A 22,071-nucleotide genomic window follows, 5' to 3' on the forward strand; every position below is an offset into this window, starting at 1 on the left:
AGCAAATCATTATCAAGCCAAGAATTAAATAAATCCAAAACTAAATTCACATCCCATAAATATGTGTACTTAGACGTCGGAGGATTAGAAAATCTTACTCCCTTCAAAAGCCGACACACCAAAGGGTGTTCTCCAACAGGTTTGCCATCTATTCGGAAATGTTCGGCAGAAATGGCAGATCTATAAGTATTCACCGTTCTGTATGCTTTTCCTTGGGAGGCTAGAGAGGCTAAAAAATTAACGATTAAAGTGACATCGGCTGAAAGGGGATCAGAATTCCTGTCCAAACACCAGCCACACCAAGCCAACCAGGCCGACCTGTAAACCTTAGATGTTCCTGGGGCCCAAGACTGGCGGATATATTGGGCAGTTTCTTGCGAAATTCCGGGGGTTCTCCAGGCTGACCCGAAATTTTCCATGCCACAAGGGTTAGAGTTTGGTTGAGAACCATATCGTGAGGATGACCCTCTGGATCGAGGAGAAGCTCTGGAAACGAAGGAATCAGGACCGGGCAATCTATTGACAATTCGAGAACTGAAGGGAACCAAGGCTGAGACTGCCAAAAGGGGGTCACTAATACTAGGGAGACTCGTTGACGACGAACCTGGGCGAGGACTCTGGCTATCATCGCAAAAGGAAGAAAAGCATAATTTAAATCGGGAGACCAGTCCTGGAGAAAAGCGTCCGTAGCGAGAGCTTGAGGATCTGGTCTCCAGCTGTAAAACCTTGGGAGGTGAGAGTTTAACCGTGAAGCGAAGAGGTCTATTGACATGATACCGAACTTTGAAGAAAGATTGCTGAACACTGAAGGGTGAAGCTGCCAATCGCTGGAATCTTTCAGATAGCGAGAGCACCAATCTGCTATTGTGTTCATTTTCCCTGCTAGATATTGAGCCGTGACCGACAACTTCCGAGGGAGACAAAACTCCCAAAGGCTTTTGGCTAGATCCGCAAGGGATTTGGATTTCGTTCCTCCCAGATGATTGATATACCTTACTGCGGAAATGTTGTCCATTTTTAAGAGAATAGAGCAACTTACCTTGTCCTTTGCGAACGTCTTCAGAGCAAAGGTGCCTGCAAGCATCTCTAAACAATTTATGTGCAAGGCAGACTCCTTCTCTGACCATACGCCTCCAGTCGAGACTTTGCCACATCTTGTGCCCCAACCTGTCCGACTTGCATCGGATTCTAATACTAGATCTGGGGCCGAAGAGAAGATAGCTCTTCCGTTCCAGGCTTCCAAATGATCGATCCACCACTGTATCTCTGCACGAGAGTCTTGATCCAATAGGATTATATCCGAATATTGAAGACCTTTCCGGAGATGACGAATCTTTAACCTTTGAAGAGCCCTGTAATGTAACGGACCCGGAAATATAGCCTGAATGGACGAGGCCAAAAGACCTACAATTCTCGCCAGAGACCGAAGAGAAATATGGGAGAGTCTGAGGGTCTGTTGTAATTCGCGTTTTATACGCGTCACCTTCTGAAGCGGTAGAGAAAGAGATGAAGTTTGAGAATCTATGAGAAAACCTAGGAACTCTACCTGAGTGGAGGGAACCAGAGAAGATTTCTCCAAATTTACCAGAAAACCAAGGGACTGTAACAGGTGAAGGGAAATATGTAAGTGTTGCAACAGGGTATCTTTGTTCTGAGCCATTATAAGAAAATCGTCTAGGTAAATGATTAATCTTATGCCCTGGGCCCTTAAAAAGGCTACCACCGGTTTCATTACCTTTGTGAAGCACCAAGGGGCCGAAGCGAGTCCGAATGGGAGAGCTTTGAACTGGAAAATCGAGCCTTCCCATTGAAACTGAAGGAATTTCCTGTAAAAGGGATGAATCGGGATTGCAAAATAAGCGTCCTGAAGATCCAGGCGGACAAACCAGTCGCCCTTTAACATAATGTCTCTGAGATGGAGGATAGACTCCATTTTGAAATGATTGTAAACAACGTAATTGTTGAATAGTCTTAGGTTTATAACTGGTCGAAACTTTTTGTTTTTCTTCTGAACCAAAAATATGGTGCTGAGAAAACCTGAGGGATGAAAATATGTCTGTTCTATCACATTCTTTGAAATCAAAGTTAAAATTTCCAAATTCATCAGACGGGATTGTTCTTGAGAAAATCTTAGAGGAGGAGGTGGGGAATCTTGAGAGGGAATCTGATAGAGATCTATGCAATAGCCCTGAATGGTTTGAAGAACCCAAGGATCCGCGGTAATTTGATACCAATTTGAAAGAAAATGGGTTAAACGACCTCCCACCGGAAGATGGCCAAAATGTAAAACTCTTACCTGAGACTTGTCCTCCTCTCTGACGGTAACCTCTGGTCCTGAATCCTCTCCCTCTTTGAGGGTAGAATTGAGGCTTGAACTCGGGGGAGTAGAAAGAGGAGCCTCTGAAGTTGCCACCACGGTAGGTGAAGCGGCCGGTAAAGCGGCTCCTTCCTTTACCGGCCCTGCCAAAAACCCTAGAGTTGAAAATCTTCTTCATGGAAGATTGAGCTTTATCTAGTGTTGTAAACGTAGAAACATATCTACTAAATTCTTTAATGAACGAGTCTCCAAAAAGGAGTCCATTAGCCTGCAGTCCTTCCTCTCTGGACGCCAGACTGCCCAATTTAGGTTCAATTTTGAGAAGCAGACTCTTTCGCCTCTCCTGGGACATGGCAGTGTTCGCATTCCCTAACAAACAAATTGCCTGTTGGGCCCAGTTAGACAAAGCATCAGGATCAATTTGTGTACCCTCCAGCCTGGCATCTTCGGCTAAATCGAGAATTCTGGTTAAAGGACCAACCAAATCCAAAAGTTTGTCCTGACAGACAGACCACGCACGATCAACCCCTTTTTTCGGGTCTTTACCAAATTTTGAGAAGAATAATAACATATTAGGGTCAATCGCAGGAGTGGAAGTTATGCTGTGTGACAGGGAGGGACGAGGACATTCTGATCGCAATTTATTTCTTGTGGCTTTATCTAAAGAATGTCTTAAGTGACATAAAACATAATCCGCCACATGATCTGAAGGAAACCATTCGGTAGAATTTGGGTGGTGTATTAGAGTGGGGTCAAACATCGGTTCCCCCAGAGCATCGAGAACCGTATAATCATAAACATGAGATGAACTCAAATCAAAAGGAGAAATTTTTTGCCTTTTCTCCAAAGGCCCTTGCCAGAGATCATCAGGATCCTGAGTATCATCAAATTCCGCACCATTATAATCCATATCGTCATCAGTATCCCTCAACTGTGTTATTTCAAGAGGAGAGGGATCCGTTTCCACCGTATTAAACTCCTTACGGGGGGAAGGACCAGCAGCCTGGGGAGAGTCATCAACACTTGACTTCGCCTGAGCTTTTGAAAAGGTGCATTTTTTGCCCCTGATAGATTCAGAAACACCAGATTTTTGATCGGAATATTTTCTAAAAGATGATTCAAATTTTTTGGACATCTGTAACATAGAAGTAGAAACAGCCTGTTGAACCGTTCTCTGAATGAAAGAATTCAAATCAGCACGTAGATTGTCCAAATCCACCTTATTTGAGCTGTCTTCTCCTTTTTTAGCCATTATTAGGAAAGAAGATAAATAACTAAATAATATATGAAAATGCCAGGCTGAAAAAACACAAACCGAAAGAAATGCCAAACAAACCAACCGGAGTGCAGTGAAGAAAGGGTTAAGAAATTATTAGTGGGCATGGAGAGGAGAAAAACAAAGAGGCGTGTCCGGCTCCAAATTCACGAGCCGGAGTAGACGGGAAGGAAACTCCTTGAATTCCTAGACGCGTGTGACGAGGAATTCCCCAGACGCGTGCGAGGAGAAAGCCGGCGTGCCGAGCAGCTCCGAGGTAAGCGCTGAAGAAAAAGAACGCTTACCTCAGGAGCGCGAAGCGGGAGAGCCGAACGTTCTTCAGAACGTTCGGTTCAGCCGCGATAGCGCGACGCGAGCGCTAGGCTAAAAACGGCCTGAAAATTTAAGAAATAAAAACGCCGTATAAAACGAAGGCATCAAATTAACGAACGGTATTAGAAATAAATAAACAAATAATGAATTCAAACAATTCAAAATGGTAAAATATAACAACCTACGACATATACAAGAGAAGTGAGGTAAAAGGGACTTATCTTGACTGCGAGCAGCAAGAAAAGAGGACTTGTTGTTCGCAGTTAAGATAATTATTGTGGTTGAACGTTTTTCCATTGGTTATTCCTTATGACCTCATCATTTACATCATTCGCTATGTGTCATGGGATATGTAGTTTTTGTTCTTTGTCTTGGCTGCTGTTGAAAATAAAGCAAGAAAAGGAAGCATAATAAGAGCCTCCGTTCTTGTAATAAAATTAATTAGAAGCACAAGCAGTAATTTTAGACGAGAATGCAGCCGAACTAATGCTGTATGAAATTAAACAACATGAGCTTAATAAAACAGGCTTAAAGAAATCAAAAGAGCCTATCATCCACGAGCGCATCTAAACACGCGGCGCATCTAAACATGCAGCGCCTACCTTATTACCAAGAAGTTGCCAGCCATCTATGGCTAGAAATGAGAACTTCGCCGTGTTACATGCTGGGACGGCGTGCATTTAAATCAGCTGCACCTCGGGCCGTCACCTAAGCTACGTGTGCTCGATGAACATAAAGAAGGGACTAAACATGTTACTCGTCCTAAATCAAGAATGTGGGGGCCATTTTCTAATGTGCATAAAAAACTCAAAACATACTAAAACAACAATATGCTTAACATACAGAAATTATAACCAGGTTAACGAAAGACATTTCAATTACAGTGCATGTTATCATGTTCTTGACACTAAAGCACCGGTTACAGATATAACAGATGGCAAAAAATCAATAAACAAGCTGCACAAGCATTACATAATTCAAGGACATATCATGGGTACGAAGTCATATATTGGACCTCTGCCACAATTAATGATAGAGCCTATCTCATCGGTCTCTATCAACACAGAATGTATTATTTTTAAAAACATTCGTAATTGTCCTATATACACTAAAGACCACGACATACAACATTAACAATAACATTAAACAAACTTAGTATACATCTCTGGGGTTGATTCTATCCAACATCTTCTATATCAAGCAAAGTATAAAGTTAGAAACAGTGAGGAACAGTTACAGTTTAATTAAGGCCCACATCTCTGACAAATCATTTAGACCCCGTCTGGCCGTCCCAAATCTTTCTATCAGGCGAGCTTCCATTTTATCTAAAGCGGAAGCTAGTAAGGTGCCTGTTTTTGTTTTGTGAGCTACATATAAGATAGACAATTTAATGTCATCAGGACGATGGTCTTGTGCAATGTAGTGGTCAACCAGAGGGGCACCCCGTACTGTATATCTGATCCTGGACATATGTTGAAGTATACGTGTTTTAGCAGGTTGTGTCGTCTGGCCAATATAAGTAAGTGAACACAGACATGTGATTCAATATATCACATGGCGTGTATTACAGTTTGAAAAACAACGTTGGTGGTGTATTTTGCCATTCAACTGCACCTGTATACTTTTTTCTGTATATTGGCAAGCCAGGCAATTCATGCATGGGAAATGGCCAATGATAGGAGGTAGGGATAGCATACTTCTCAGATCGATTTTCTTGTTACTATTCGAAGTGAACGGAGCATGTACTAAGGAATCATAGATGTTACGGCCTCTTTTAAAAGCGAAGAGGGGTTTATCTAAGCCTAAAGGGAGGAGCAGCTTCCAATTTTTTTCAAAAATGGCTCTAACCCGATTAGCTTTAGGGTTATATGTGAGTACACAGGTCAAAGGGCACACCCTATTTTTTAACTTGGGTACTAACAAATGTTCCCGTGGAGTATACCATGCTCGTTTGCATGCACCCTTAACAATTTTCTTGGGATAGCCCCTATTCAACAATCTAGAAATCAGAGCTTCTGCGTTTTGGAAATAATCTTCTTTAGTGGTACAGTTACGGCGAATTAGAATAAATTGGCCGTAGGGTAAATTCTCCTTAAGAGAACGAGGATGATTACTTGAAAAGTGAAGTAAGGTGTTTCTATCGGTAGGTTTTTTGTATAAGCTCACCAAAATATGATCTTCAAAGGATGGAATCCATAGATCCAGGAAATTTATTTGTTTAGAATCAGAAGACAGCGTAAACTTAAGATCAGGTGTTAAATGGTTAATCCAATCATGAAACAAGGAAAGGGCCTCCTGGTCAACTTCCCAGATCACAAAGATGTCATCAATGTATCTTAACCATGTTTTGATATGCTTATGGAAGGGATTATTTAAGTCAAAAATCCATTTGTCTTCAAAGAATGACATCACGAGATTCGCAATTTGCATTTAAATAGGCATCAGTCTTTCTGCCCCCAGGGGGTAGAAGATGAAATTTACCCCGATCTGCCCCACACCGGGAGATAGAAACCCCCCGAGATGACAGGGAAAGTGTTTTGTTTTTTAAATAGAGAGGTGGGGTCTGGCAACCACAAGCTTGGCCATACCCCTACTTCAGCTAAATAGCTCATCAGTTCTGCCCCCTGGTTCTGATCCCTGATCTACCCTGCTGGGGGGCAAAAAGGCCACTAGATACCGGGAATTTCATTTTAAAAGAAATATATGGGTGGGGCAGTCCACCATTGGCATGGCCATGCCCCACTCCAAAAACAAAGCAAGCAGCCTTCCTGCTGCCCTGAGGGCAGATGGGGGCCATTACATATGTCTGTCAGAAAGTCCACTAGACACTAGGGACTAGATTCATGCAATCTTTTTGTGGGTGAGAGGCCCTCCCTTGGCATGGGCCTATGCTCCACCCCAACCTGGACTCAATAGAGTTGCTGCCACTCCTGGGGGGAGATAGGGTATTTAACTTACCAGACTGAGACAGTTCCAAAAACTGGACATCCGGACGCGTGCAGGGTGGTGTGTTTCTTCTGCATCCCACATTCTTCTTACTCACACTGCCATGGAAACCTCTAACCTTGACTAAATACACACATTTTCCTCATATTTTTGTGAAGAAAACTTATGGAATCTGTGGGAAGCCACATATTTCCTAGAACACAGCATTCCCAATACAAATGGAACTTCACTTGTGTGGTTGGGTGAAGAAACCTTGGCACAAAAGACTCTAAACTGTTATTTGGAGAAATCAGCAATTGGGGTAGCTGTGGGATTTAGAGTTGTGCTCAGCTGCCACCTATGGAAACGTACCTATCACAGACATTTTTGAAAATTAGACAACCAGAGGATTACAGGAGGTGTGCCTTGCGTCAATCTCACAAGATTTTCTTACCCACAATGCCCTGCAAACCTCAAATCCTGCCTGAAATCACACATTTTCCTTACAGTTCTGTGATGGAAACTTCTAGAATCTGCCAGAATCCATAACATTCCTACCAATCAGCAGTACCCCACTTGTGCCAATAAAGCTGATTTCACTTGTGTGGTTGGGCCTAGTGCCCACAACATGAATGGATGGCTTGATCTGCTCCTGTCACGGGAACTAGGCCCAGCCACACAAGTGGGGAAATGTGTTTATAGACACAAATAGGGTAATGCTGAGTGGTGGGAATGCATGACATTGTGGTTAAAAAACCACAATGGATCCACAGAGGGCACATTACATCCGACTCGCCTAGTCATCTAGTTAAAAAAAATGTGCAGGTTTGCTAGGTTTCCATGAATGTAAGCTGAACTTGGGACCAAAATCTCCAGCTACCCTCTTGCAAAAAATGGTTCAGTATTGAGTGGAAAAATGTGATGTATCCATGCTGTGTTTTGGGCTGTTTCCTGTTGAATGCACTAGGCCTACCCACACAAGTGAGGTACCATTTTTTCACAGAAGACTTAGTGAAATGCTTGGTGGAAAGAGGTTTGTGGCTCACTGCAGATTCCAGAACTTTCCATCACAGAAATGTAAGGAAACTGTGGGCCTGATTCTAACTTTGGAGGACGGTGTTAAACCGTCCCAAAAGTGGCGGATATACCACCTACCGTATTACGAGTCCATTATATCCTATGGAACTCGTAATACGGTAGGTGGTATATCCGCCACTTTTGGGACGGTTTAACACCGTCCTCCAAAGTTAGAATCAGGCCCTGTGTTTTGTTTAGCAAAGCTTCAGGTTTGCAAGGGATTCTAGTTCAAATGACCTGGTAAGAGCTACGTAAGTCACCCCATCCTATATTTCCCTAGGTGTGTAATTTTGAAAAATGTTCAGGTTTGCTAGATTTCCCTGGGTGTCAGCTGAGCTAGAGCCTAAGATTCACAGCTACCCGCTTTACAAAAAATGTGTCCGTTTTGAGTGGAAAAATGTGATGCATCCATGTTGTGTTTTGGACCATTTCCTGCTGCGAACACTAGGCCAACCTTCACAATTGAGGTACTGTTTCTATTGGAAGACTTTGGAGAATATTGGGTGGGAGGACTTTTGTGGCTTCCTGCAGATTCCAGAAATTTCCATCACAGAAGTGTCTGAAAAATGTGTTTTTTTAGTTAACGTTTGAGGTTTGCAAAGAATTCTGGGTAAAATGACCTGGTGAGAGCCATGCACGTCACCCCATCTTGGATTCCCCTAGGTGTCTAGTGCTCAAAAAGCCTAGATTTGCTAGGTTTCCCAGGGTATACATGTAACCACTGCTTCTAAACTACATCATGTGCCCATTTCAGAAAAGCATAACATACCTTGATATCTATTTTTCACTCTACGTTTCACCATATGAATTGGTCATTACTCGGTACACAATGAAAAACTAATAATGTATGGGGCAGCTTGGTTGTTACCTCTGGGTGCCTAGAATTCCTGGAAAATCTACAAACCCTATATATCCTCACAAGTAAAAGGGTCTAGTCAACATAATGGTACATTGCATCATTATAAAAAGTTACAGATGAAAACATTGTCACCAATTGCTGTTTTCTTCCTACTTGTTTTTAATATTTCTTTATTTAAACAGTTCACTTCTTTGCGAAACCCCTGAGGGATCTAGGCATATTGGCCCCTTGATGAATTTGAAATTCTGTCTACTTTTCAGAAATATATAGCTTTCCTGGCTCACCCATGGGTTTCAAACTGTTTGCCACCAAAAAACTAAAAGTAGGTGAAAGCATAAAAAATAGGAAAAATGGGCTACGTCTTCGAAATCAGGTATTTTGATACAGCTGTGCATGTTCTTGAAAGCTGGGAAGATGGTGCCTTTAGCACATCAAACCGTACCTTGATGCCATTTTTATGAAAAAAATCAGACACTTTATCCGGAGCACTTTTTTCCTATTTTTACCAAAAAACTCAACATTTTGCTATATATTAGCTATTTTCTCAGTCCTCTCCAAAGGCTCCACAAACCTTGGGCACCCTTATAATTCCCAGTGTGTTAGAAAAAAAGGACGCAAAATTCCCATGGATGGCTTATGTGGACAAATGGTTATGGAGACCTATGCACCAACTACATCAAAAGCCAAAAAAGGGTTTAGCACTGGGGGGAGGCATGGCAGTTAAGGGATTAATTATGCACTAAACAACATATGATTTCAATAAGAAGGCTTTGCTTTGTCAAAGCACATTCTGTTTTCAAACATTTGGGGGTTTTCAAACTGCTGTCAGTAAAGAAAATCTAAAATTGGGCTTAGTTACAATTACAATGTACAATGTTTGACTAGTGTTCATGAATAGACTTCTGATTTATCAATATTCAATGATTAAGATCAGACATTTTTGAAGCTTTCCTTTAATATTTGGGCAAACATTGGGGTCTGTTAGTAATCAGTATTTTTAGTTTTTGCTTCCCTTTCATTAAGCTGTGCTAGATTAAATAAAGAAAAATGTGAAGAGATTAGTAGAGTGGTTTTGGACTGTCATCATTCAAATTCATCCTCATGTTTAAATACTAATTAGCAAAAGGGAAGGAAACAACTCCGGACAGAATCTAGGTGATTTTGTGGGTAAAATTCATTTTTCACTAGAATCATGTCCTATCTCTCAAATGACATCCAATGCCTGTAAAATATTTAATCTTAAACCCCTACTTTTATGCAATGAAAGGCAATAAAAGCACTCAAACACTCATAAAAATATCTTAGAATATTGGTGTTGTTAGATGAATCTGCATGAAATTTAGCACCCCATAACAAAACTGGCTAGGTTTTCAACACACTACGTTTTGTGCTGATCCATAAAGGAGAAAAAGTTAAGAGGTGGGGGCAGGGTGGGGGCTGGAAGGGAAGAGGGTCAAAAGATGCATTTACGGCCAAGCGGATCATGGAGTGAGATGCTGTTCGCTCTGGCTCCAACCCACTGTGGGCCCAAAAGCAAGCATTTTTACTTATTGCTGATCCACCTTTGTTCTCACTCAACCGTGTCGAGTTCCCAAGGCCTCTCATATCCTGATGATCACTTGCATCCGCCGGGAAGCTCGGTGCTCCTCACAAGCCTGACTCACCCTGTTCTGCGCTTGTCTCGAGGAGTGCCCGCCATCTTGTAGCGGGAACCTCGCATAGCAACATCCACCCTCCCACAGTGCCGCACTCATCAGCTACCTGCTAGCTCCCTGTGAGAAATGGAGCTTTGGGCACACCAGCTGAACCCGGGAGGCCTGCATCAGTGAAGACGCCTCTCCAGCCTGACCTGGAAGTGACATCGCAGCCTCTAGACCCGCCAGCTCGCTGTATCGGAGTGAGGGGCCTGGAGGTGCAGCCTTCGCTTCCCCCCCGCACTCTGGGCGAGATCACCTGGTGCGACCTGACACCCTTGTGTCCTCCCTGCACAGCAATGCCCAATTTCCAAGGACATTTCCATTGTGATATATGAGGGCATGAGGCTAAAATCTCCCCAACCGCTGCAGCTCTGAATCCCTGCAAGCCTGTTAAATTTCTTTCAATACAAGGAGGCAATCTTGAGAGCAGGTCGGAGTAAAGCAGATTTAGGCCCTCATTATGACATTGGCGGTAAATGCCGCTCACCACCGTGCTGTCGGTCGGCAACTTACCGCAGCGCTGGCGAATATTCGTTCACCATATTATGACACAGACACACCAATCCGACAGAATACAGCCACGTACACAAATCCGCCAGACCAAAGGACAGTGATAAAGTGCTGGTCACAAAACCCATACCGTTATGCTAACAGAACAACGCCCATCACATTAAGACCCACGAATCACCACGGCGGACATTCAACGGTGGTAAAACATTGGCGGTACATACCATTGTGCTCACAATGGACACCCACAGACAAAACAACACCACATTAGCCAATTCAAACAACACACACCTGACACCCATACACACACCACACCCACACACCCACACCACTACAAAACACACACCCAAATTACCCACAACCCTTTACGAATACAAATCATTGCCACCAGACCGACCTCAAGACCACTGCCACAACTAGACACACACCACTCACACCCATCCACCCCTCACGCACTCCACATCCCACACCGCAATACATTACCCAAAACACCGACACACATCACATAACACCCATGGCACCACAAAGGCACCACCGTTTCACTGAGGAGGAGTTAAGGGTCATGGTGGAGGAAATCGTCAGGGTAGAGCCACAGCTCTTTGGAGCACAGGTGCATCAGATATCAATAGCAAGGAAGATAAAGCTATGGCAGAGAATCGTGGACAGGGTCAACGCAGTGGGACAGCATCCAAGGACAAGGGACGACATCAGGAAGAAGTACCCCATAGGGACCAATATTAACCAATGAGGAATTGCATGGCAGTTCACGATCGCCTACTGCCACAGTGCACAACGTCAGCGGCATTATCTCACTTCCACCTGTCCCTACACACAGGAAAGGTGGTGCCCATTTCAGGGGGGGTGAACAAGCCTATCGATTATTGGTGCGTCACAGAATAAATAGGCACATACTTCAATAATTACACTGTCCCTTAACATGTTTGCACATTGCGGACTGCTGTTGTGGCTCCATTGTTCAGTTGTGACAGCCTACTCACTCTTGTATCCCTTAGATACCTACCGCTGTGGATGAATAGGAGATGGAGACATACCCCCGTGTACAGACCCCTGGAGGACTTGGTTACACTGGAGGACAGGTGCATAATACTCACCTATAGACTGGACAGGGCCACAATCAAAGAGCTGTGTGCCAAGTTGGAGCCTGACCTGATGTCTGCTATCCGTCACCCCACTGGGATCCCCCCTTCTTGTGCAAGTGCGTCTGGAACCTACCATGGCCCGTGTGACGGGGGAAAGGGCCCCAGCCTTCACTTCTGAGGAGTTGGAGCAACTTGTGGATACAGGTTCCACCCCAGTACAGACTGCTGTATGGGCCTCCAGACCAACAGGTGAGTACACCTTGTGCACGATGCATGTGGCATGAATGCATGGAGTTTTGGGTGTAGGCCTCGTCTAAGTTGGGTAGGTGGATGTCCTCATGGCGGTATACATGTTGTGGGCTAGGCTATGTGTGTGCCAATGGTGATGCAAAGGGGTATGGTGGGCCATTTTTGTGACAGGCCAAACTGTTTGTCTTATGGTGTTCTCCTGTCTGTATTTCTTCTGCAGGGCAGTGCTCATCAAAGGAAGGGGATATGGCATGCCATCGCCAAGGAGGTGCAGACCCTGGGCATCTTAAGCAGGCAGAGCACCCACTGTCACAAACGGTGGAAAGACCTGAGATGCTGGGCATGGAAGACCGCGGAGGCCCAACTGGGGATGGCCTCCCAACGAGGAAGGGGTTCCTGTCAGACCCTGACCCCCCTGGTGGCCTGCATACTGGTGGTGGCCTACTCTGAGCTGGATGGGCGCTTGTGGGCAACACAGCAGCCACAAGGGGGTGAGTACAGTGGGTATCATTACAACATACGGCTGGTGGGGTGGTATCTGGATGGTGGTTGTATGTCCTTGGGTGCTCCTAGGCCAGACCAAACATAGCAGCGTAGGTCCTCTGGTGGCAAGGGTTTGTATGTGAAATACAGCTTACCTAGCTTTTTGGTATTCACTCCTGGTCAGGGCTGCGTGGGTCCCAGGTATGCTGCAGTTGGCGGTGTGTGCCCCTCCTCATTCCTTGGTGACTAGCCATTTTACTGGTAGTGCCATGCATAGTGGTAGGGCTGTTCCCTGTGTTTGAGGGTGCTGTGTACGCCAATGGTGGTGTTGGTGCAGTCATTGACCCAGTGTATCCTTTGTCTCTCTCCCCCCTTTCTTGTTTTGTCATCCTGTCCTTTTGTGCATTAGCATCATCTGGCGGAGGAGCAGAGGCACCAGGCGAAAGAGGGTGCTGCATCCCACAGAACCCTGGAGTCAGAGTCCACTGACACTGAGAGCACCAATGGAACTGAGAGCGAGGGGAGCACCACAGCGGAGACTGGAGGGGACAATACAGACTCTGATACCTCTTCCGATGGGAGCTCCCTGGTGGTGGCAGACACCTCTGTGACCACCCCAGCTGCAGGTACAGCCGCCACCCCGTACCAGCACTGCCCTCCCAGTAGCCCCTCAGTGAGTTGACCGTGCCCGCTCACCCAAGAGGGTGGGCATCTCCTTTGCCCCAGGCAACTCAAGCCCTGTCCCAGTAAGCCCTGCTGCCCTGAGTGAGGAGGCTATTGACCTCCTGCGATCCATCTCTGTACGGCAAACAACCATTGTAAATGCCATCCAGGGGCTGGAAGCCCAGATGCAGCAATCAAATGCATTCCTGGAGGGCATTCACAGTGGATTGGTGGCTCGAAAGAGATCGATTCAGGCTCTGGCCTCCTCTCTGATGACAGTCATTGTCCCTGTTTCAACCGTCTCCCCTCCAACTTCCACTTCCCAGTCCCATTCTCCTCAATAACAACCCATCCCAAGCACACAGCCAGACGAGTATGCACACAAGACAACACCCAAGAGTGTCAGAGGCAAACACACACACCACACTTCATCTCACAGGCACTCACACAAACACCATTCAGTGGCAGACACAACAACATCCACTATCTTCACTGTTTCCCCTCCTCCTCCACCTCCTCCCAGTTGACACACACCCCACTGGCACATACCTCCACAACATCCATGCACACGTGCCCTGTGTCCTCTTCCACCGTGTCTGTCCCCCCCTCCTAAAGGACACAGACACAAGCACTCAGACACCCAACAGCCATCCACCTCACAACAGCATACAGCCCATGCACCTGCACCCAAATCCAGTAGACAAACACCTCCAACAACCACTCCCTCATCCTCCACTCCCATTACTCCTCCCTCTTCCCACCCCAACGTCCCTAAAAATCTTTTCCTTTCCTCGATTGACCTCTTCTATACCCCCCGTCCTGCACGTATGGGCAGGGTAGCAAGGACCCAGCCCAGCACCTCAGCCAAACACCCCACGGGCCCAATGGTAGCACCACCTACTCGTGTTGGCAGGGATTCCAGGCCAATAATACTGAAGGGGAAGGAGCCTGCACTAGCTGCCAAGAAGGGGAAGGAGCCTGCACCAGCTGGTATGAAGGGGAATGAGCCTGCACCAGCTGGAAAGAAGGGGAAGGAGCCTGCACCAGCTGGAAAGAAGGAGAAGGAGCCTGCACCAGCTGGAAAGAAGTGGAAGGAGCCTGCATCAGCTGAAAAGAAGAGGGGGGAAGAGCCCATCTACCTCTGCCAGGAAGGGTAAAGGATCCCCAACCCATGACCAGGAGGAGAGGAGGCAATCTACGCCAGCGGAAGCTGCCAGCCAAACACCGCCACCACCACCAGCTGTCACAGGGCCTCCACCGCCAACTGTGGTTGTGCAGCTATCAGAGAGTGCTGGGGCTGAGCAGGCGCCTTCTCCAACCACCACCAGTGTGCAGCCATCAGAGGGTGTAGGGGCTGAGCAGGAGCCTGCCACAACCACCAACACAGTGCAGCCATCAGAGGGTGCAGGGGCTGAGCAGGAGTCTCCCACAATCACCACCACAGTGCAGCCATCACCGCAGGTAGACGCCATATAGTCCAGCCTCCAAGGGCTGCTGTTCAGCCTGTCCCCACCAGAATCAGTGGGGTATTCACCCACTCTAGAGACTGTGGCCTTGCACTCCCCAGGACAAAGAGTAATGGGCATGTTGCCCCCTCCAGAACCAGTGGGCTTTTTCCCGCATCCAGCTGAGGTGCCCCACCCCTGAGGTGCCTGCCTATGTGACAACTGATGCCCCTACAATGTTCTATCCGGATTGTTGCAGGATTTGAGTGGGGCCTTGAACTATGCCCTGTGGCCATGTGGGCCCTTTGAACTATGAACTGGGCAGTGTGCCTTTTTTAGATAACATATCTGTTTCATGTCCAAATCAGTTTGTTGATTTTATTGTTGGACTGATTACAATCACTTTTGTCAATTCTAGTTGTCCTTGCATTATTCTGCTGATTTACATGGTCATATTGTTTTTGTAATGCAGCTGGTTGTGTGTATGGTGTGTGTATGTCAGGTGTCTGTGGTGTGTGTGTGTGTCACTCTCATTTTCCTCCCACCCTCCCTTGTGTGCTAGGCGGCTGTACTCACCATCGTCGTCTTTGCCAGCGTTGGTGTTCCAGGTGGAGCATAACATAGAAGATCATCGGGAAAACTTGCAGTTCGGGTTCCATGGCGGCGTGGTTCTTCCCTGAGTGAGTCCTTTGACTTTTGTGCTCTGTTACCGTTAGACTTTGGTTGGCGTTGGTACCACCCCAGAAAAGGTGGAGGTTTATTGTGTCTTAATATGCTGGGCGGTACTTTGTCTTCCGCCTGGCTGTAGGCGGCTACTGCAGTGGTGACTGTTGTTTCCATCCTGGTGGTCGGTGTGGTACATTGGCTGTCTATGGGAGATTTCACCGCCTTGGTCATAATTTGGCAGTAACTACTGCTAGCCTGTTACCGCAACTTTATCACCCACTGCCAGGGTTGTAATGAGGGCCTTAGTCTTTTGAGGCCCCACTCTGCACATTTTTCTGGATCTCTCGCCAGTGACCTTGAGGAAACTGAGAGAATTCTAGCTAATTATGGACAAACTAAGGGAGATGTCTAATAAGTATCGATTGTCCCACCCTCTAGACCTGATGTTCCAGCTAAATGGCAAGCAACAGCATGTACATTCTCTACCTGAAGCCCAACACACTCTGGGTCTGCCGTAAGACCCAATAGAGAATGAGTCTCCACTAACACCCTCAGACAAGGATCTATGCAGCCAACCAGGACCACTGTGGGACAACGGAACAAAGATTACCAATTGAAAGGAAAAGCACTACTTGAAACAAAGGATGGCATAATCTCTCTCCTACAGAACATGAAGCTGGAAGCGGTTCAACTGGATTCCCCAGAGGACTAGCTGCTGCCATGGTCATACTGCCTGGAGCACCGCACTGAGCCATTATTTATCCTACATGCTCTCTCCCCCTGCATTTCTTTTTTCTTCTTAGCATGTCCTGTGGTCTCGGAGCTGGCCTTCACAAACTGTTCCGAACTTCCACGCACCATTCATGTCAGTCAATTAGATTGCATTATTGTACTGCTTTGCTAATACCTAACTGTGATACGACTACTTTTGGTGCCTTGTGTGCCCTCCCCACACCCCAAGAGGCTGCTTCTCCTATAGAGGTGCCCTGTCAGCAGAAACAAATGCTTTCCTCTTCTGTCCGATGAATGAGAGCCCCATCATGTTGGGCCCAGTTGGCCTGTTCATTTTTGTTGGGTTTTATCTTGGTCCCCCTGCTGCATCCATAGAAGCCCTTGGAGAGGTTTCTCGTCAACAGGGACCTCATTTATAATAGCCCGATCCACACATGAATATGAGGCTACACTCTTCCTTTTACTGGGGTAATTGCTAGAGCTTTAACTTGTATAATTCAGACATGGAAACTCTATCAAAGAAGTGACTCCTTTCATTAAATGTGAAGGAGCTCAACTCCCCTAATAAATGAAAACAGATCTGGCGTTATCTTCTACAATACAACTCTGATATAATCTTTTTACAAGAAACCCACCTCCTTAGAAAAGTTTATCACTGAATGCCCCATCCTAGATACACCTTCCAGTATTGGTCACACATTGAGACCAAAACTGTGGGGGTCGGCATACTGTTTAAGAGGGGCTTTGCCTCCACACTGATTTGCATGATTAGGGACCCGGAAGGTCACATCCTGCTGGTCATAATTGAAAAGGGGCACACTACCTAACTTTCTTTAAGCTGCATGCCCTTTGCCAATCTCAATATACCTTTATCCGCAAGACTCTCAAAGCACAACTCACCCTGGCCCAGGGTAAGATACTCCTGGGAAGTGATTTCAATGTAATCTGGGACCCAACACTAGACAGACATTCCACATCATTTCAAGGGTTGGCACCATGTCGGCACATCTAAAGAGAGGAATTACCAATGCAGGCCTAGTTGATGCTTGGTGCTATTTACATCCTGATGCCCAGGATTATTCCTTCTAATCACATGTACATCACACATACTCCTGCATTGACTATGTCTTTGTCACTCATTCCTTACTGTACCAATTAGAATCAGCACAGATATCTGACATTTCCATCTCTCACCATGCACATATTGAACTAAGCTGGACCTCACATGTCGGAAATAGGGACGCACCCCCCCGGTGGCAACTTCCACCTCATGTTCTACGAGATCCAGTGGACCACTATCAATGATGCAATCAGGAAATACTTTGAACTTAACACTAGACCCTCCACTCCTCCGCATATGCTCTGGGACGGCTTCAAGGCAGCGATCCATGGGGTCATCACTTTCATTGCTATAGCACGTGCCCGTGAAGCCTGTCTCTTTGAGACCAGGCTGACAGACGACATCAAGAAACTATAGAGTATAGATAAATGGATGCCATCCTTGCACACCAAGTGCTAATTAGCCTTACTGTGGGGACTGCTACGCACACAGAGGGTCAATAAAGCAGACCGCCCCCTCGTAGCATTCAAGCAATGATATTATGATGGAGGTGACAAAATCGGCACCCTTCTGGCCCGATGCTTACGGCATCAATCTGCCCGTTCCTACATAGCTAAGATTCACACAATACATACTGGGTACGCCATTAAAGAACCTGACAAACTAAAGGCATTCCACAACTATTACTGTGCCTTTTGTGCTGATGGGGGGAAGACCCAGAGACTATTCAGGCCTACCTGAGAGATTGTCCACGGACCACCCCTGTCCTCCCAATATACCAGACACTTAAAATCTACCTTTACGATATCTGAACTTAAAAAGGCACTTTTGGACGATGCCTGTAAGGAAGAACCCGGGGTCGGATGGCCTTCCAATTACCTTCTATAAGCTCCTCTTCCCTTATTTGAAAGATCATCTGTTTGCCCTATTTAGCGCCTTCACCCACCTGACAGGCCTCACACCTATGATGTCAGCGGCAGAGATATCATAAATTCCTAAGCCTGGCAAGGACCCCTCCTTATCCTCATCTTACAGGCCGATAGCACTCCTAAATACGGATATGAAAATATATATTAAAATGTTGGCCAACCGATTGGAGACCCTTCTCCCGGATCTGATTGACCCTCACCAGGTAGGCTTCATATGTCATCGCCAAGGCTCAGACAATGCTAGATGCTTGGCACATCTGATAGAGAAGGTCTATATGCACAATATCCCTGCCCTTTTCTTATTATTTGACGCGGAGAAGGCACTTGACAGGGTCAGTTGGACCTTTCTTCATGCTGTCCTCATCAAGATTGGCCTACGGCCTAACATGATTAGCATAATTACGGCCTCCTACTCTGCCCCAACTACCGAAGTCAGGGTAAACTGTCATAACATTCTCTCTATTCCCCTTTGGTGGGGCACTTGTCAGGGCTGTCCTCTGTCCCTGCTTCTTTTTGCCCTGGTGGTTAAGTTGGCAATTTGTCTCCATCAGGCTCCTAATATCTGTGGCATCCCCTTTGGAGGGCGGGATCATAGGGTCCTCTTATATGTGGATGACTTATTACTGACTCTCACTGACCCTGAGACAACTCTACCTGCGGTTACCCGGGAGGTCCATGAATTTGAGGTAGTCTTCAGATACAAAATTAATATGTCCAACCCTCAGGCCCTTATCCTCATTATACCTGGACAGCATCTCTCAGCCTTGCGGAGCCTAGCCACATTTCAATGGGCCTCGAAGTGTACCCATTACCTGGGGCTCAATATCATCAACTCCCTACAGACTTGGATGCGTGCTAACTGGCCTCACTATCATAAGTCCATCTAACCTGGTTAGGGTGGATTAATGTGATTAAAATGAACGTTGTACCCCGCATACTTTATTTGTTCCAGGCCCTCCGGAACCCATTTCAGCCGAGGACATCTGCTGATTAAAGAAGGATGTATGTGCCTTCATCTAGAAGGGGAAACAAACCTGCATATCTAACAGCATACTTATACTTCCTAGAAGCTGAAGAGGCCTCACATTCCCCAATCTACTTGATTATTACTGGGCAGCGCATCTACAATTTATCTCTGAATGGGTGGTCAAAGAGAGTGAAAAACACTGGCTACACATGGATCAGCATTAGGTTGCCAGCCCCCTTGGGACTTGGCATGGCTGGCCAAGCCCCACTGTCCTCATAGTGCATACCTGGCAACACCCACTAGATTAGTGCTTAAAGTCTGGGATAGGACTCCGATTGCCTTCAGTCTTACCTCATTTCCCTCGCCACATACCCCACTTGTGCAAAACCTAGAGTTCACCCCTAGGACTATCCCCGGAATCCCTCCAGGTGAGGAAAAAGGGAGAGTGTAGGACACTGCAAGATTTATTCCAGGGCTCTCAAACTAAATTTAACATACCTGATAAGCTCAGGTATCAACACTTTCAACTTTGTCACTGGGAACTCCATCCTTCCAATGTGAAAGGAGTAGCCCATTCACTCACAACTTTTGAGACACTGGTCCAGAACTATGAGGGCACCAAAGGGTTGGTCCCTAAGATCTACAGTATGCTTCAACAGTCCAGCTTGGTACCGAAACACCCATGCTAGACAAAGTGGGAGACTGAAGCTGGCACAGAAATCACGCCAAAGCAGTGGGATACATTGTGGCGAGAGATCCCCAAAACTCACTGCAGCATACTAAACTGGGAGTACGCGTACAACTTGATGTTTCAGTGGTACTATACCCCAGTTTGTCTTCATGCCATGTTCCCTTTGGCCTCTACTGCCTGCTGGCACTGTGGGTCCTTAGAAAGTACCTTCAAACATATCGGATGGTCATGCTCTCAACTTACCCTTTCTTAGAAAGCGGTGTTAAGCCACATTAAAGGCACTCTAGGCTTTCCTATCCTGGCGGACTTCCACCTGGTTGCTCTAGGCATACGTCCGAATACTTCTGAAGCTCTTACAGATGAAGACAGGTCCCTCCCACTATTGCTGCATGGTTTAGTAGGCTTTGGCAGACAATGGCTCTGGAGCACCTACCACATAAACTTTCCCTCACCGGTACAAAATTCCTCCTCCTTTGGCAGCTCCACTTGGAGTGTTTCTTGTGGCTAGAGCACCTCTGCTTTCAGCTTCATGCTATGCAACGGTTTGATTAAGATATCAGTGCCATCATGCCTCTCCATATGCTTCCGCCTGCTTCTGCTTTGGTATTAGAGGCCCTCATAGTCACCTCAGGAGCCTTTACAGTGCATTTTTGTTTTCCTCAGTGTCCTAACTCATACAAATGCCTAGGCCACAGATGTCCAAATGTCAGTCGACGTACCCTTCTCCTTGGCTTTAGTCACAGTGGACTACCTTCCTCCCCCCACAGGTTATCTGATTGTTAGTGTTCTCAACACTCCTCTCAAAAGCATTGAGAGGGGACAACAAATCCAGAGACTCTGGCATAATATGTTCTCACATCTCTGGTCAGCCATGGGCCTCTTAACCGACTGCATCCTTATGTCAATGACCCCGTTCCTAAACACTCATCATGTGGTGAAATCACATTTCACCACACAACGTCAACAGTTTGATAATGGCAACTAGGGGTATGAGTTTTGTCCGGTGGTCCACTGGGCTCAGCTCAGCGTAACAGGGTTAGGTCGCATTGATTTCATGATTGTACTTGTAATTAACTCTCATGCTTCCATACTGCACCCTGTACATGTGGATCGTCTAGGTATCTGCTGTCATGGATTTTGATTCTATCCTTAAATGTAAAATGTTGGCATTATTTAAAAATACAATAAACAGATACTGAGCAAAAAAAAAGATGCATTTACCAATGTGGCTCTCATACGTAATGTTGCTGTCAGCTACAGCAAAGAACACTTCTTGTAACGACTGCAAACATTTTTCTTTAGTGTAAATCTGTTTATTAGTTTTTGAGAGAAAAACATTCTACAAAATGGATGATGGACCAAAAGGTGGTAAATCTAATACGTTCTAGTTAAACTCACAATAAGAATGTTGCGTGCACTAACAGTCACATTGGAATATTTTATGACATATGAATGCCTGAAGATCAGCCTGAACTATTTTTTTCATCATCCATAAATTTGTAAATTCACTCAAACTTCAGACCACAGTGGGAAAGAGAAAACTTCACAAATAAAATGGGATGGGGACGGCCAGCTATACGGCAGAACAAATGTGGAAAAAGGTCATGTGCAGCCGGAGCTGGGTGACATGAGGTGGAGCACTGGGTGTTGCCAGTCCCCACTGTAAATGTCTGAAGGCTGTATACAGTGCAACATCATTGTGTACAAAAGAATGTAGAGTATAGCAGAAAACATGTTGGTAGGGGTACGGTACGGCTTCTTCTGTTTATAAATCATAAAAATATTTATTTATTTATTTATTGGTTTTAATTGGTTTTATATAGCGCGAACATGACCCATCCGGGTATCAGAGTACTATACAAAATACTATACATGTTACACTTACAAGAAGAAATGTAATCAGGGTTATCAGAGCACTGTACAAAATATTATACAAGTTGCACAAACACAGAGAAAAGTATGAATAAGCAAAACAGTAATATAGATCAAATAAAACAATCAACATTGTAGAGACAAAAGCTAAATGAGCCCACAGGATAGTTAACAGGCTGTGTGGCGACAGGGTTACAATTAAAGACGTTTGTTCAACAGAAGAAATTTAACTTCATTTTTTAAT

Source organism: Pleurodeles waltl, chromosome 10, assembly GCF_031143425.1.
Source record: "Pleurodeles waltl isolate 20211129_DDA chromosome 10, aPleWal1.hap1.20221129, whole genome shotgun sequence".
In the NCBI taxonomy this organism is placed as follows: Eukaryota; Metazoa; Chordata; class Amphibia; order Caudata; family Salamandridae; genus Pleurodeles; species Pleurodeles waltl.